General features: G+C 35.6%; 1 pseudogene across 1 annotated transcript; it reads right to left on the bottom strand.

The window, feature by feature from the left end:
• Window positions 1-802: 802 nt before the first annotated feature.
• On the bottom strand, window positions 803-1086 carry LOC306662471 (large ribosomal subunit protein eL37-like; annotated as a pseudogene). Its single transcript has one exon. The product of its transcript is annotated as a large ribosomal subunit protein eL37-like (transcript).
• Between the last annotated feature and the right edge of the window lie 15457 nt (window positions 1087-16543).

Genomic DNA, 16543 nt, shown 5'->3' with positions numbered 1-16543 from the left:
AAAAATCAATAATAAAAAGGGTACTAAGATACAAAATGACACAGAGAAGTCATTGAAGAGGAAATACCAATGTCACAAAAGAACAGGAAAAGATTTTTAAACACAATTATTCATCTGTATACAGATTAAAACCACAAAAATATCACTATATTCCTTTAAGAATATATTTTAAAAAGTAACATTACCAAATTCTGTTGAAGATGAATAGAAATCACATAATGCAAACATTTCTGACTGATACTCTGGAAGAATGCATTTCAGTTTCTTACAAAACTTGAAGTGGACTTACTATACAACTTGGCAAGTACACTCTTATGAATATACCTCAGAGAAATAAAAACTTACACTTACACACAAACCAACATATTAATTTTTTTATAACAGCTACTAATATCAGCCCCAAACTGGCAACAATCATAATGTCATTTAATAAATGAATAATTGTTAAATGAACTGTTGTACATTTATACCATGGACCAAAAATAAGTTAGAAATAAAAAAACACACACCAGTGACAACTTGGACAGAATTTAAAGTTATTTGGCTGAGTAAAATTCCTGATCTCAAAAGTTTACATATTGCATGATATCATTTATGTAACATTTTAAAATAAACAAAACACACAGAAGGAAAAAAAGAGTGGTTATTGCAAATATTAGCAATGAAGGATAAGGTGGTGGGAGGGGTCACTTTATAGGGGCGGCATGGAGGGCCCATGTGGAGATGGAATATTTCTGCTTCTTTTCAATTTTTTCATTTTTAAAAACTAGAACACTTATTGGGTGGCTAATTGTTGAAACTCTCAAGATGAACTGGATGCTGCCCTAGCTGCCCTCTTGGGTTTAGGAGTTGTTCTTTCACAGAATCCATGCCTGAATCTGCAGTATATAAGTTTTAGGTACCTCATTTGGCCAGTCCCTGTGGTGGTTCATCTTTTAGCCTTGGCACTCAAGGTGTACTCTCTCCTGCATTTGGCAGTGTAGCCACATTTGCCACTTCTGAGGGGGTAGAACTTAGAGCCACAACAGCAGCACATGTGTGCATCTTATTATGACACTTCCCAAATGATGGCGTTCCCTTTGTCATTTTGCTTCTCTTGCCAAGACCCCATTTCTGCACGTTGATTGTGGCATTAGGTGAATCTACACATTGCAAAATTGAATAATACTATATATTTGCACACAAACACTCAAGAATGTAAGTTTAAACACATAAATTTAAACAAGCTATGTCCATTTCCTAGTTTTTTATAGTATCACAGATTTTTATGATTGAAGGAAACTAGTTGTAAGGGATATGGAATGGCTCTTGTCTTTTTTTTTTTGTTTGTTTTTACAATTCTGTGAATCTGTAATTATATCAAAAAGTTGAAAAATATCAACTTGTAAATAAAATTGCTCAATCTAACAAAGGATTTAAAATAACAACATCATAAGATGTTAAATTCACACTCATCCATATCTAGTCATAATAATTACAAAAAGTAGCAACAGGGCCAATTAAAAAGTGAAGTGTAACATTACACTTTCAGCAAACAACAGGGATGTCAGAGTTCCATAATATTATTGTACTGCTGTCCACCTCTCTCTTTATATCTAGTGATATTTGTTTTATTTATTGTGCACATATTTTGGGGTGCATAAATATTTGTAATTGTTAAGTCTTCTTGCTTATTTCACCCTTTTATCATTATATAAAAGTCTTCTTTGTCTACTTGTATAAATTTTGACTTAAATCTGCTTATCTTATTTTAGTTTACCTACTTCTCTCTTTTCATTTCATTTACATGGAATGCATTTTTCTATGCTTTCATTTTTAGTCTGTGTCCTTAGAGGTGAAATGAGTCTCTTTTAGACAGCATACAGTTGTGTCAATATTTTAAAAGTCTATTCAATCATTCTTGATCTTTTATTTGGCAATTTAATCTATTTACTGACTGATAAGGACTTACTTGTTTTATTGAATGCTTTATGATTGTGCTATGTATGCCATAATCCTTCCTTCCTCTTTTATTTACATTTGTGGTTTTCTATATTAATAAAAAAATCTTTGGTTCTTTTCTCTTTCTCATTTTTGTATATGCTGTAAGTTTTTTTCTTTCTGGTTAGACCTAATGTTTATAAGAATACCATCACAGGGTTTTTAAAGGAGATATTTACTTAACTTGGTCTGCATAAAAATTCTCTAGAATTTTACTCCCCCATACAATTTATTATTTAGTTATCTTAGTTTAGCAACTTAAACACTTATCATAGCTGTAATTAGTGGTGACTGTTTTGACACTTATCATTCATACTAGAGATAGAAAACTTTGTATATGACAATGGCTGTAGTGGAGTCTTCCAAATTTGATTATAAATTTATTTCCACCAGTAAGTTTTAAACCTCCATTATATTTTCATGACAATAATTACTGCTTATTTGCTTCCAATCTAAATAATCCATTAGGCATTTTTTAAAGCTTGTTGAATTGTGATGAAGGTCCCTCAGCAATTGCTTGCCTGAGAAAGATTCTATTTCTTCTTCATTTGTGAAGAATAGATCCATTAGTTATGATATTATTGAAAACAGTATTTTTTTCTTTTAGTACCTTGAATGTATTATCTCACTCTCTTTTGATGGGAAAGCTTTCTGTTTAGCAATCTCCTAATAGTCAATTTGGGGATTGTCTTGTGAGTGGAATGACACTTTTCCTGCTTTTCATATTCTGTTTTTAACTTTTGACAGTTTGGTTATATTGTCTCCCTGTAAAGAATTATTTGACTAGAACTACCTGAATTTGAATGTTCATAACTCTCCCCAAATTTTCAGGTACTTTTGTTTAAAAAAAAAAAAAAAAGCTTTATATTTCTTTTGGAACCAACATAATGAATTCCATGTGTCCTAAAAGTCCTTGCCACTCTTTTTTATTTTTTTGTTTTCTTTTATTTCTCTATGGATGGTCTAGTTTGAAAATCTTGACTTCAAGTTCAGTAATTCTATCTTCTACTTTATATAACGTGCCATTGAAGCTTTTGATTATATTTTTAGTTTTTCATTTAGTTCTTGAGGTCTAAGATTCATATCTTATCCTTTTTTGTTCTGATATGTATCTCTGCATAGAATTTTCCACTCAATGAATTTTTATTATTTCATTGAATAATCTATTTTATTGTCTTGTAGCTAATTGAAATATCCTAAGAATAGTGTTTTAGACCCTTTTTCTGGGAATTCACATATTTTCATCTCTTTGAATTTTATTATTACAGAATTATTGTGTTCCTCTTCTTTGCATTTTCTTCTTTGCATCTTGTTAGTGTGGTCTGAGGTGGCTGGATGGGGGCAGGGCATCAGGCAGCCCATGCATGCACCAAGGAACAAGGCAGCCCATACATTGGAATAACCAATCAGGTGCTGACAGATAAACACTAATGGCATCTCACAACCTCCAGTCAATCAGCAGAATCCCCAGCCAATCCTAGAAGGACAGGAGTCCCTGCAGGGTTTCAGTCAACCCTAAGAGGACACTAAACCCTCAAGCCTTCCCCGCCTATCCCAGACTACAAAAACACTATCCTGCAGCTGCGGCAGGACTTCCCCAGCCCTCCACCTCTCCTCCACCTGCAGGACCAGTGAACCTCGCCTGAGAGTGGTCCCAATAGAAGTCTTTTTTAAATTACATGGGCCTACCTGTCCTTCTGTTACCTCCATCTGATCTTACATTTCTTGGATTCCCTAAATTGATATCTATGCATCTTTTCTCAAAGAGTTGTCACTTTCACTTATAAAGGATGGCATAGGCACTGAAGATGAGTCCAAAGATATGGATGGTATTCAATGCATTGGCTTTAGTCCCAGATAAATGCATTTGTATAGTGTCCATGTCATTTTGTAATTTCTTCAGCTGTAGTCAAAATCAGTGATGCCTGCAATTGTTTCAGTGAACTAGGCTATAGGAGGCTGTATGCCTTGGTGTGAGAAGTCCATTGCTCCATGTGCAGGGGGCAGGTGTTGGCTGGCTCTCTGGGTTGTTTTGTACACAGGTTTAGTTATCATGCTTGGTATCAACCCCCACATAGCAAAGGATTGCCTGTTCCTTGAAGTGCCACATGAACTCAGGCAGCAGGTTCATGAGTGTTCTGCTGGTGCCAGGCCCTGAGTTGCCAGGTTCAGAGTGCCAGAGTGACTGGGATGGGAAGGTCTCACAATCTTCTAGATAGTTTTCCCCAGGGAACTGGGAGCTACAGCAACTTGGCTTTGTTCTTGTGTCATGAAGGTCAAATCTCATGCCGGGAGAGACATAGTGCTACTGACTCCTGGGCACAACATTATCAGTGACTCTGGTTTCAAAATGATACCGTGCAGCAGCTGTTTTGGTCATGGGGTACAGTCTGTGGATTTTTTCTCTGGAGTAGTTTAGCCATGTAAAGTCCAGACATCTCCCTAAATTGACTTTGGGGCCTATGAAGACTACAGGATACTCCACTAGCAAAGGCTTCAGAATTTTTCTGACCTTGATAGAGACTGCTGAGGGCCTCCTGTTTACTTTTTCCCATAGGGTGAAGTCCCTCTTTGTTCCAAGTTTTTCTCAAATGAGGCACAATGGTAAAGGTGGACTGTTTCATGCCCTCTCAGTGCAGTTTTCATGAGTCTTCACGCTCTATAGGTTCTTCTGCGTTCCCCTTCTTTCCTTTGACCTCACCTTTACATACTGTTGGCATCAGAGATATTATTCTCCCTCTCTCACACCATTTTACAACCCAGATTGTCAGTCTGTGAACACCCCAGCCAGTCATTGGTCCACTCATCAGCCTGTGAACATTCTCAGCAGTCATTGGTCCAGATTGTCAGCCTGTGAACATTCTCATCAGTCATTGGTCTATTATTAGCCTGTGAACTACTTAAGAATAGCTCCCCTGCCATTTTCTCTCACTCTCCTCCTTGCTTTCATGCTCTCTCCTCCTGGCTTTCACTCTCTCTTGCGTTCTCTCTCTCTCTCTCTCTCTCTCTCTTTTCCTCTCATTTTCTCTCTTTCTCCTTGCAGGGAGACACTCTGCCTGTTTGCTTAATAAACTCTCTTGCATGAGTTTTCGTGTCTGAAGTGGTTTCTGGGTGTTTTCACATACCATGGACCAAATACAGTTAATTCATAATTTTATTTCTTGGGTGTAGAAGAGACATGTATTAACCATTTCTTTTCATCCATCTTGCTTATTATGCCTTTTCTTTGTTCATTCTTTTTTATAAACCTACTTCTACCCGATAGAATGCCTTTTTTTTTTTTCTTAACACTGTTACTTAGAAGCAAGTCTCATAATTTACAGATTTGGGAAATTTTTCATTAGAATTTTGTGGTTTCTTAGTTAAATTTCTAATATTTAGAGGATATACTTTCTATCATTGCTGTATGATAATTTTCTCAAGACTTGCATTATGGGCTATTTGTTCAATGATATATTTTGGTAAATGCCCCATGTGCACAGGGAAGGAATTCACATTCTGTAATTTTAATGATGTTCTCTTAATATTTATTATAGCGAGTTGGTTAAATTTATTGTCAAATATTTTATGCAGTGAACAAATTTTTAATTGTTCCACCATTCACTAATTTGGGTTTGTTAAAAATCTCTAACAATGATTCTGAATTTGTCTATGATTTTGTATTCCTTTTCATTTTTTTCCATTTGTTTTGATGCTATATCATTGGGTACATAAACTTCTGGAGCTTTAAAAAAAATCATTATTAGTTGAGTATTCTGTCACTATGAAACGTCTCACTCAGTTTCTTGTAGGGAACCATACATCAGTTTGTTCGTGTCTAAACAGTTTTTATGCTTACAGGATGAATTTAAGTTTTTTTTTATATTTCTGTATAAATTTAAATTTTTTTCTCTTTCAACTTATCTATGTTCTTATGTTAAAGTACGGGTCTTAAAAACCACAAGTTGGATATAGCATTTAAATGATGAATGAAAGCTAAGTTATTTTAAAATTAAATACTTATTGTCACCTCCTATTTAATTCTTTCTAGGACTACTCATTCTTTAACATATTTAAAAAAAATATATATATGTATATATATATATCTTCATTCATCCTGGAAAATGTCTCCTTGTATTTCTTTTTATGTAGTGAGCAATGTCTCAGCATTTGGCTGTCTTTAAAATTGTTTTATAATATTGTAATTTGTGCAGGGTATTTTCAGTGAAAATGGAATTCTTCACTAAGAATTGTCTCTTTGAGCAATTCAAATGTAGCTGCATTGTAACCTGGTTTTCATTTATGATAATACAAGTACAATCTCATTATTCATCTAAATAATATGATTCTTCTTTTATTTTTGTCTTAGTTTCAAACACATTACACATTTGGTTATCCATAGTTCCATAATGATTTGCCAAAATGTGATTATCTTTTAATTTATTCTGCTTGAATTTAGTGAGAATTTTGAATACGTAGGTTAATTACTTTTACAAAAATTTGGCCAAAAGTTTTAGGCAAAAATTTATCTTTGCATTGATGCTTATTTTGATTAGACACATTGGGTTTCAGAAATTATGTACAGAAAAATACACTCAGTGCAATACAGTCCTATAGGTGTTAAAATATGTGCACGCTCATGTTACCACTACAGTAGTCATGTCAAAGATTTGTTTTTCCCTCTGGCTACCACTTTGCAGTCATACACCACTGTCAATCCCTGGCAACAAATCATCTCTCTGTCCATACAGGTTTGATTTTTTCCAGAATGTCATACACAATACTCATATTTCAGACTCATTCATGTTACCAAGTGTTTTAATTGTTCTTTTTTTATCATTTCTAAGGAGATTCTCATCAAAAAGATGTACAATAATTTGTTCATTCATTCATCCACTAAAGAACTTTTCAGTAGATAATAGATTTGACAGTTGTGGAAAAAAGCTGCTATGAACATATGCACAGAAGGTTTTGTGTTTGCAGAGTTTGTTTTTGTGGGTAAATACCTAGAAGTAAGTTTGATGCATAATATACTATGTGTATGTCTGATGGTATAAGAAACAAAATATATTTCAAACTGGCTGTACCAGATTTGCTTACTTTCAGCTTTCAACCCATTATGTGTGTTCTGGACTCTGTCCAGTAGGTCCATATTTTCACCACCATATGCTACTTTTAATTTTGTTATGTTGCTTGAGTTTTTCTCTGTCATGAGTTAGGTGTGTAATCCTATACCATTTTGGTTTATATTTTAACTTTTTATGCTGAAATAATTATAGATTCAAAGACGTACAAAGAACATTTGAGAGAAGTCCCATATAACCCTTACTCAGTCTCTACCAACCTTAATGTTGCAGTTCTTTTCTACACTATCCAAACTTTTAAATGGCATTGGAAAAACTGGCAGGATGATAATCAGTTGCATCAGTATATGTGCAGTCATCTCAGTTTGTCTAGTGTTTCCACAGTGGGATGCAATCTTGCCACACTTAGATTCATGTAATGACCTTCACAATTAAAATGCATAATCACATAATCACTACATTGTTCCCTTATGTTACCCCTCATGGATATATTAAGGCCTTTTTCCCCATCTCAAATTCCTGGAAACCACTGAACAGTCCTCTGTCTCTTTAAATATGTGATTTCATGACTGTGATATAAATGGAATCACACTGTCTATATTCCTGTGAGATTGGCTTCCTTTTTTCTCTTAATCCACGATGTGCATCCAGGCTTTTCCATGCTACAATTCACTTTAACGAGTACTCCCTTGTGTAGATGTATCAGAAACTTTTTAACCGTTCACTTACTGAGGGACATTTGTGTGATTATCAATTTTTAGCTATTATGAATCAGTTTGTTATGAATCTTTATTCAGAAGATTGTACTTAAAATTGTAATTTTAATTCTGTGGGAATATATATCTTAGAGTGCAATTGCTGGGTTATATTATAAGGCATTTACTGTTCAAAAGAAGCTGCCATACTTCTTTGAGAGTGGCTGTCCTGGCTGATGTCCCCAACAATAACACATGAGTGACCTACTTCTTTGCATTTCCACCAACTCTAGTTGAAAATACTAGTATTTCTCTATTTCAGCCATTCTACTTGCAATGTTTCATTATGGTTTTAATTTACACTTCCTTATAGATAATGACGTGGCCCATGTTCAACTCTTCATTTGGCATCTTTACATCCACTTTAGGGAACATTTTTGCATATATTTAGCTGTTTTCTAATTGGGTTGTTAGTGTTCCTTAAACGTTGAGCTTTAAAACATTTTATGTTTTAAAGACGTGTGTTTTGTTGGATGCGTGATTTGTCTACTTTTTCTCCAGATCTACAATTAGTTTTTCTCCAAGAGTTTTTACTTAGGTGACATTACCTTTTTTTCTTTTAGGAAAAAGTCCCTCAGTTTTTTGTGCTGTGACATTTCAAAAGGGTGTATCTTTATGGTTTTCATTTGATCATATACTACATTCTGAGTTAAAAAATATTGAAGAGTCAGAGATCAAAACTCTGTTTCACAGGTGCCCATTTACTCCAGTAAAACTTTTTGAAAAAGTGACCCCTTGTCTGTTGAATTGGTTTTCTACCTCTGTCAAAAAACTAATTAGACATATTTCTGTTGTTTTTCATTTTCCCAGTTCTCTCTTCTGTTCCATTTATCTATATGCCATTCCTCTACTGGTATGAGACTATTTTGAGGTTTGTAGCTACATAGTAAATTTTCACATTGGAGAAAATAATTCTTCTCACTCTGTTCTTTGTTTTCAACATTGTTTTGCCTATTCTAGTTTTTCTCCTATCGCCGTACTTCATAGAATCAATTTCCCTGTGGTTACAAGAAAACTTGCTGTGACTTCCATGTAAATCATATTGGTATAAATCAGTACAGGAAGAATTTATCAGCTTGGGATTGAATCTTCCAATGGTTGAATGTGGCATGTCTCCCTATTTAATTCTTTGATATCTTTCATAATATTATTGTATGTATCTCACATATGTGGTTATTTCATTATTTGTCATTCAGTTTTTATTATAATAATTGTAAATGGTGTTAGTTTACTTGTTTTGACTTCCACTTCATTGTTAATATATAGATATACAATTGAGGTGTGTGTGTGTGTGTGTGTGTGCATGTTAATTCTATATCCTAATTAATTTGATTTTTAGTTCTGAAATTATTTTGTATGTTTCTGTGATTTCTAATGGGAAAAGATGGCTTTATGAGAAAATAATTCAGTTTTTCACTTTTAATTTTGATGCCATCTGTAGGGAACATTCCTCAAGTTTATCTGACAGCAGTCGCTGACACTATGGTCTAAGTAAGTCAAACAGTCTGGACAGAGAAACTGAGGTAATGGTAAAGACTCACCATTGAATGAAGGTTTTTGCAGCTGCTGAGGCTGAGTTAGAAGCTGAGGGGAGGCCTGGCTTATCAAGCATGCCAGCAAGCTGTGATGTGGACTCACCTGCACTGCCTTGCCTCATGCTGTGTAGGAGCTTGCCATTCCCCCAGTCCTTTGTCTCAGACCTGTTGGTGGGCAGAATCACTTAGATATACTTGGTTTGTTTACACTACCTCAATGTGTAGCTCACCTATAAGCTGATTCTGTTATGTTTTAACAAGCATGTTAACCTGATTGGATAATGTGTCTTGTACAATCCTAAGTAAAATTAGATCTGTGCCTTCAGAGCCCAATCTCCAATGTCTGAGTGCACTAGGTAGGCATCATACGTCCTCACCCTCACCAGACCTCCGTCTCCGAACATCTACAGCTGTCTATCAGGATATTTTAAAATAATCCTCACATATTTGAGGAAATTTCTCCCAATACCTAGGTTTTGAGTGTTTTGTTGTTGATAATATTATTGATAATTGCAAGTGCCTTTCAGTGTCATTTGATATGGTCTTCTGATGATGCCTCTTGGGCTGTTAACATGATGTTTTGAGTTTCCGAATATTGTATCAATCTTTTTTTTTTTTTTTTTACTTTTTAAAATTCATTCTAAATAGTTATACATGACAGTGGAATGCACTTTGCCACATCATACATAAATGGAGCATATCTTCTTATTCTTGTTGTAAATGATGTAGAATCACTCCGGTCCTGTAATCATATATGTACATAGGGTAATAATGTCTGATTCATTCAACTATCATTCCTACCCCCTTACCACCTACCCTGTCTTCACTCCCCTCTGCCTAATCCAAATTACCTCTATTTTCCCCGAGTCCCCACCCGCCCCTAATTAGGAATTAGCATCCGCATATCAGAGAAAACATTCATTCTTTGTTTTGGGGGGATTAACTTATTTTGCTTAAAATGATGTTCTCCAGTTCCATCTATTTATTGGCAAATTAATTCTTTGAAGCTGAGTAATATTCCATTGTGTATATATACCACAGTTTATCCATTCTTCTGGTGAAGAACACATCTTGAACATCAAGAATAAATACTCCTTGGTCATGAACTACTAATATATATTTGTATGTTACTGAACTCAATATGTTGCTTTTTTTGGGGTGGTAGGGACATACCAAGGATTGAACTCAGGGTCTCCCAACCACTGAACCACATCCCCAGCCCTATTTTGTATTTTGTTTAAAGACATGGTCTCACTAAGTTTCTTAGCACCTCACTTTTGTTGAGTCTGGCTTTGAACTAACAATCCTCCTGCCTCAGCCTCCTCAGCTGCTGAGATTATAGTCACGTGCCACCCTGCTGGCAATTTGTTGCTATTCTGTTGAGCATATTGGTTTCTGTTCTTGACAGATGTTACTTCCCTTGCTTCCTTCATTCCTTCTCTCTCTCTCTCTGTCAAAATGACTTTAAGTCATTTTGTTTCAGATGACACTGGCCTCATTAAAATAGGAAGTGTTTACTTCTCTTCTGTATTCTGGCAGTGATTGCTTAAATTTTTATTTCTTCTTCAAATGTTGGGAATATTTTCCAATGAATTCATTTCATCCTGGAGACGTCTCCTGTATGTGACAAATTTATATTTATGAATATGAACCCACTTGTATTATCTATTTCAATTTCATCTTAGGTGAAATGTAGCAACTTGTACTTTTCAAGAAATTGACACAACTGATTTATTTCCCCTGTGTTATCAAAAGAGGGGATCTTAAAAATTCAAGTCATGACCATGTATTTGTTTATCTCTCCATTTTCCTCTTCTGCTTTTCTCTTCATTCATTCATTTCACATCTTCATTAATTGGTTCATTCATAGTTTAGACATCTATATCTTTCTGGTCAAGTTCTATTTTCATAATTTCTTTAATGTTTTAATTTTATTTTTGTCTTGAAGTTTGCATTCTTTGAAATTAAAAGGTATTCCAATGAACCCACTTATTGTATATTGATATGATATATTAAAGATAATTTATAGAAGAATTAATACTAGTAAAATTTTATTAAAACATTTTAAAAATTAAACTTAGAAAACCCAATTTTTACCACATAATTTTAATTGCCTTCTAAGTTTGTATAACTAAATTACATTGTGTATTTTGGATGAAACCCTTTTTGTCAAACTTGAATCTGAATCATAATCTTCCTATGATAACCAGGTATATTTGAAATATATCTCTAATGGGTTAATAGTGACCACAATTGTGGTTCTTTTGGCATTAACATTTTCTAAGCACAATTCTAATGGCTGCATTTTTTCCTGATGTAATCATCATTGAACTATAATTAAAATTTTATTTTATTTATTTATTTTGTGGTGTGGTGCTGGGGATTGAACCTGGGGCCTTGTGCTTGAAAGGCAAACACTATACCAACTGAGCTATCACCCCAGCCCTGATTTTATTTTTATAAATACCAACTAAAATTTTTAAATGTTATTTTTTCTTTTTAGATATACATGACAGTAGAATATATTTTGGCATATTTGATATACATGAAGTAAAACTTATTCTAATTAGGATCCTATTTTTGTGGTTGTACCAGAATTACCCTGGTTTAGTATTCAAATACAAGGAAAAAAAATGTGGTATATATATATAGAATGGTATATTACATAGCCATAAAAAAGAATGAAATTATGGCATTTGCCAGTAAATGGATGGAATTGGAGAATATCATGCTAAGTGAAATAAACAGTCCCTCAAAACTGAAGGCCAAATGTTCTCTCTGATATGTGAATGCTAACCCACAACAAGGGAGGGTGGGGAGGAAAGAATAGAAGTCCATTGGATTAGACAAAGGGGAATGAAGAAAAGGGGGGGAATGGGGAGGGGAATTAAAAAATTGAATTATACTTTCAAAATTGTTCTTTACAATAGAGAACATTACCTGTACTTGTGACAAATTCTTTTTGTATGTGTTGTGCTAGGGATTGAACCCAGGGCCTTGTGCTTGCAAGGCAAGCACTCTACCAATTGAGCTATATCCCTTCCAACATGACAAATTCTTATACACTGAAGTCTTTTCTATGTATGAGTATCTGGATAAGACTTCCTTATATCCATGTTATTTTTGCAGATCTACTGTTCGTGTTCTGATTCTTGAGTTGGAGAAAAATTATATCATTATCTGGAAACTTGTGGGCTTAAGTTTTATTTATATCATCAATGATAACATTATTTGTAGACTGAATGCATCACCTCAAAATTCATATATTATTACAAAATTCCCCATATGATGGTACTTGGAGGTGGAGTCTTTGGGAGGTTACTTGTCATGAGGGTTGAACTTTCATGAACATTGGGAAGGTTTTACTGTATTGGGACACAAAATAGTGCATAATAAAAATTTGGCAGTAGTACATAGATAAAATATATGAAAATAAACAATTGTAGCTGTGTTCAAGTTAAAAGGAGCCTGTGATTGCTTTAGTATAATAATAGATGGATAAAGGGGCATTCCTCTGAGCTTGGATGCGGTGTTTAGCCTTTGTTGCTTTCTTAGTTTCAATAGTTGATTCTAGAGATACTTTACATAATAAAGACATTTAGGTTAGTCATAAGTATAATCTGTGCTTTTCCTATGTTTAGTTTAATTCTTTAAGAATCAGAATAAGATTGTAGTCTGCTATTATATGAAATTAGAATAGACTAAATATTAACTATAAGTTGATTTCTTTGCCCTTTAATAATAAAACTTTCTCACTGTTAAACACTGGAGTTCATGGTGGGGTAGTTTCTTAGAAAATCTAGTGATGTATTTGTTTTGAAGGTTGAAGGCTGGCAGATCATGGTGCCCTCAGTTTAGCTGGGAGACAAGGTTGTTTTAATCTAGCTGGGAAATAAGGTTGTTTTGGTCTAGGCTATCATACAGAGAGAATGTGTACTTTGAGAAGGAGCATAGATTGTACTTTTGAAGGTTTTTCTTATTTTAAACTAACCATAAAATGATATGATCATTAGTAAAGAAAAATATCTATAAAAAGGCTCAGAAAAAATAAAAACAAATTCACAACAGCCAGACTGTGGAACCAACCTAGATGTCCTTCAATTGATGAATGGATAAAGAATCTGTGGTATATATACACAATGGAATATTGCTCAGCTATAAAGAATAATAAAATTATGGCATTTGCAGGTAAACGGATGAAATTGGAGAACATCATGCTAAGTGAGATAAGCCAATCTCAAAAATCCAAAGGACAAATGATCTCACTGATAAGCGGATGATGACACATAATGGGGGGTGGGAGAGGTGCAAGAATGGAGGAAGGAGAGACTGTATAGAGGGAAAAGAGGGGTGGGAGGGGTGGGGGAAGGAAAAAATAACAGAATGATTCAAACATCATTACCCTAAGTAAATGTATGATTACGCAAATGGTATGCTGTTACTCCATGTACAAACAGAAACAACATGTATCCCATTTGTTTACAATAAAAATAAATTAAAAAAAATAAAGACAGATTCAGTCTTAGAAGGTCTGGTATCTCTGTGTGCTGTTTCTCCACTGCGCCGACACCTCCCATCCACCTAGTACCCCTGACCGTGCTAGGGCTCAATCCCTGCAGAAGTCCTCCTTAGGACCTGTTGTACCACCTTCACAGCTGATATATTACATTGGGCAACAAAAATGAAAACTCAAGAATTCCAATGAAAGAGGAAAGGAAATTCAGAAATAAGTCCTTACATATATGTCATACTGCTTTTCAACAATGGTGCTAAGAACATTCAGTTTAAGAAGGTCAGTGTTTTCAATAAATTTTGTTTGGATAATTGGATATTCACACATAAAGGAACAAAATTTGATCCTATCACCATATACAAAAATTAACTCAAAATAATATATCAGAGCTTAAAGTATAAACTCTTGAGGGTAGTCATAAAGGAAAATTGTCATAGCAATAGATTTAGTAATCACTTCTTGGATATGACACCAAAAACATTGTAAAAAATGACTGAATAAATTGGTATTAATCATAATTAAAAGCTGTTGTGAATCAAAAGACTCAAAAAAGTGAAAAGAAAATCCATAGAATGGGAGAAACTATTTTCAAATCATTATCTGATGAGATAGAGAATATATAAAGAAAACAACACCACAACAAAACACAAGAAAAAAATGGCCAAAAGACTCAAGTGAACATTTCTCCAAAGCTGTATAGATGACCAGTAGCACACAAAAAGATTTTTAGCATTCACAATCCTTAAGGAAATGCAAGTCAAAATTATAATGACAAATTAATTCACCCTTATTAGAATGGCTATTATGAAAATATTTAGAAAATATTAAATTTTGGAAAGGATATAGAAATGTAGGAACCCTCATGCATTGTTGGTGGGAATGTAGAAAGATGTCATCTTTGTGGAAAGCAATGTGGTAGTTTTTCCTCCCTGTATGTGAAACTCATTAGGATTCTTTCCAGCATAATTAGTAGTGAAACCTATATTATAGTTCAACATCTTTCCATGTGTGCCACATTTATGAACATTTTGTCTTGAAGAAGCATAACTTGTACTAAGGAGACACAATTCTCCAAATGCAGTACATTCAATAGTTTTTGCCAGTCTTCCTGGCTTGCCTTGGTTCTCCTGTTGCCACTCTGTATGATCATCAACTTCCCAGATTTTGTCTGGGTGACCTTGGCCTGGGCTCCGGGCCTGCACCATGTGCAGCTCTTCTTGTTCCAACCTGAAGTCGACATCAGGTGTGAAGTGTGCATACCCCAGGGACACCAGGTTGCAGTAGTTCTCCAAAATCACACTCTGGTACGGGCACCTCTGTGCTGGGTCCAACAGCCACCACTCCTCCCAGGAGAACTCCACAAACACGTCCACAAAGAAGAGTGGGGTCCAGGGCTTGGTGGTTTCTGCTCCTAGGAAATAAATGGCCACTCTAGGACTTGCTCTTTCCTGGGGCTCTCTGCTTCTGCCCAGCTACAGGAGATGCCTCTGGCTGGGGATTCCTTGGCACAGGACAGGCTCCTGACCTTGGAGCTCTCTGATCCTGTTAAATGAGTGCTGTTTTTCCTGGAGAGGAGGAACCTTGGTATGCCTCCTGGTGAGCTGCCCTCTCTACCAGCCAGGGCTCTTCCCCTTTCTCCAACTGTAGAACCACCTCTGGTTTAGAAAGCTGGTGCCCCAGGGACGCCAAGTTCCTGTAGTTCTCCAGTGTCATGTCTTTATACATCACCTGCTGGACTGCGTCTAACAGCTGTCACTCCTCCCTCGTGAAGTCCACAAGCACATCCTTGAAGGTCACCAGTGTCTATTTACCACTGTAGGCTCTTCACTCCTTGGTACAGGTTCAGATCTCCATTTGGTCTCACCTCCTTACTCCCTGAAGATGCTCCTCAACGTTTGTGGTAATGGGGTCTTACAGTTGTAAATTCTCCAAGCACTTGTTGTGATGTCTTTACTATACCTTCTACCTGCTGATGTCCAGCAATTTTTCTCTCCTGTTTTGGCTGCAGTAGCATAATGAATCTTGGTCTTCAGGGAACAGTCCCCCTTTCCTGGGTCACAACAGAGGAGCTTGAGCCCATCTTCTTATTTGGTCACTTAATTTCTTCACACATTAGATGCTGGATGACATACCAAACTGTAGCTAATTTAACAAAGCATGGTGTGTCCCAGTGCTGTGCTTGACCCCTGGTGCCTCCACACCCAGCCCCACCCCACCCAGGGCGCCCTGTTCAAGGGGAGTGAGGTCCGCCCAGTGGCAGCAGCCACAGTCAGTCCCTGGCGAGTGGGGACAGGCAGCTGACCCAGGGTCATGTGGGCAGTCTTCTTCATTTTGAGGATTCTTGCTTGATTTCTTTTCAGAATCTCTATTTTTTGAAGTGATTTTTCACCTCCTGAATTTTATCTGAGTTCACTCCTTTATGTTCCAGATCAGTTTAACTATGTACATTTTAAACTCCTTCTCTGGCATTTCTTCTACTGTATCGTCAATAGATTCTATTATTGGAGCATCTTGGTTTGTTTAGAGTGAATTTTTCCCTTAATATTTTCTTGTTGTTTAGGTGCCTACCCATCTACAAGTGTGGATCCGAGGCAGTACTGTTTCTATTCTGTAGACTTACAGTGTCCTTGAAGTTTCCAGTACCTCACCTTTAAGGGGGAGACAGATAATAACAGCACCCAAAGAAAACAATAGACA

This window comes from Sciurus vulgaris, assembly GCF_902686455.1.
Source record: "Sciurus vulgaris genome assembly, chromosome: 5".
Lineage (NCBI taxonomy): Eukaryota > Metazoa > Chordata > Mammalia > Rodentia > Sciuridae > Sciurus > Sciurus vulgaris.
This window is presented reverse-complemented; position numbering and strand designations above follow the sequence as displayed.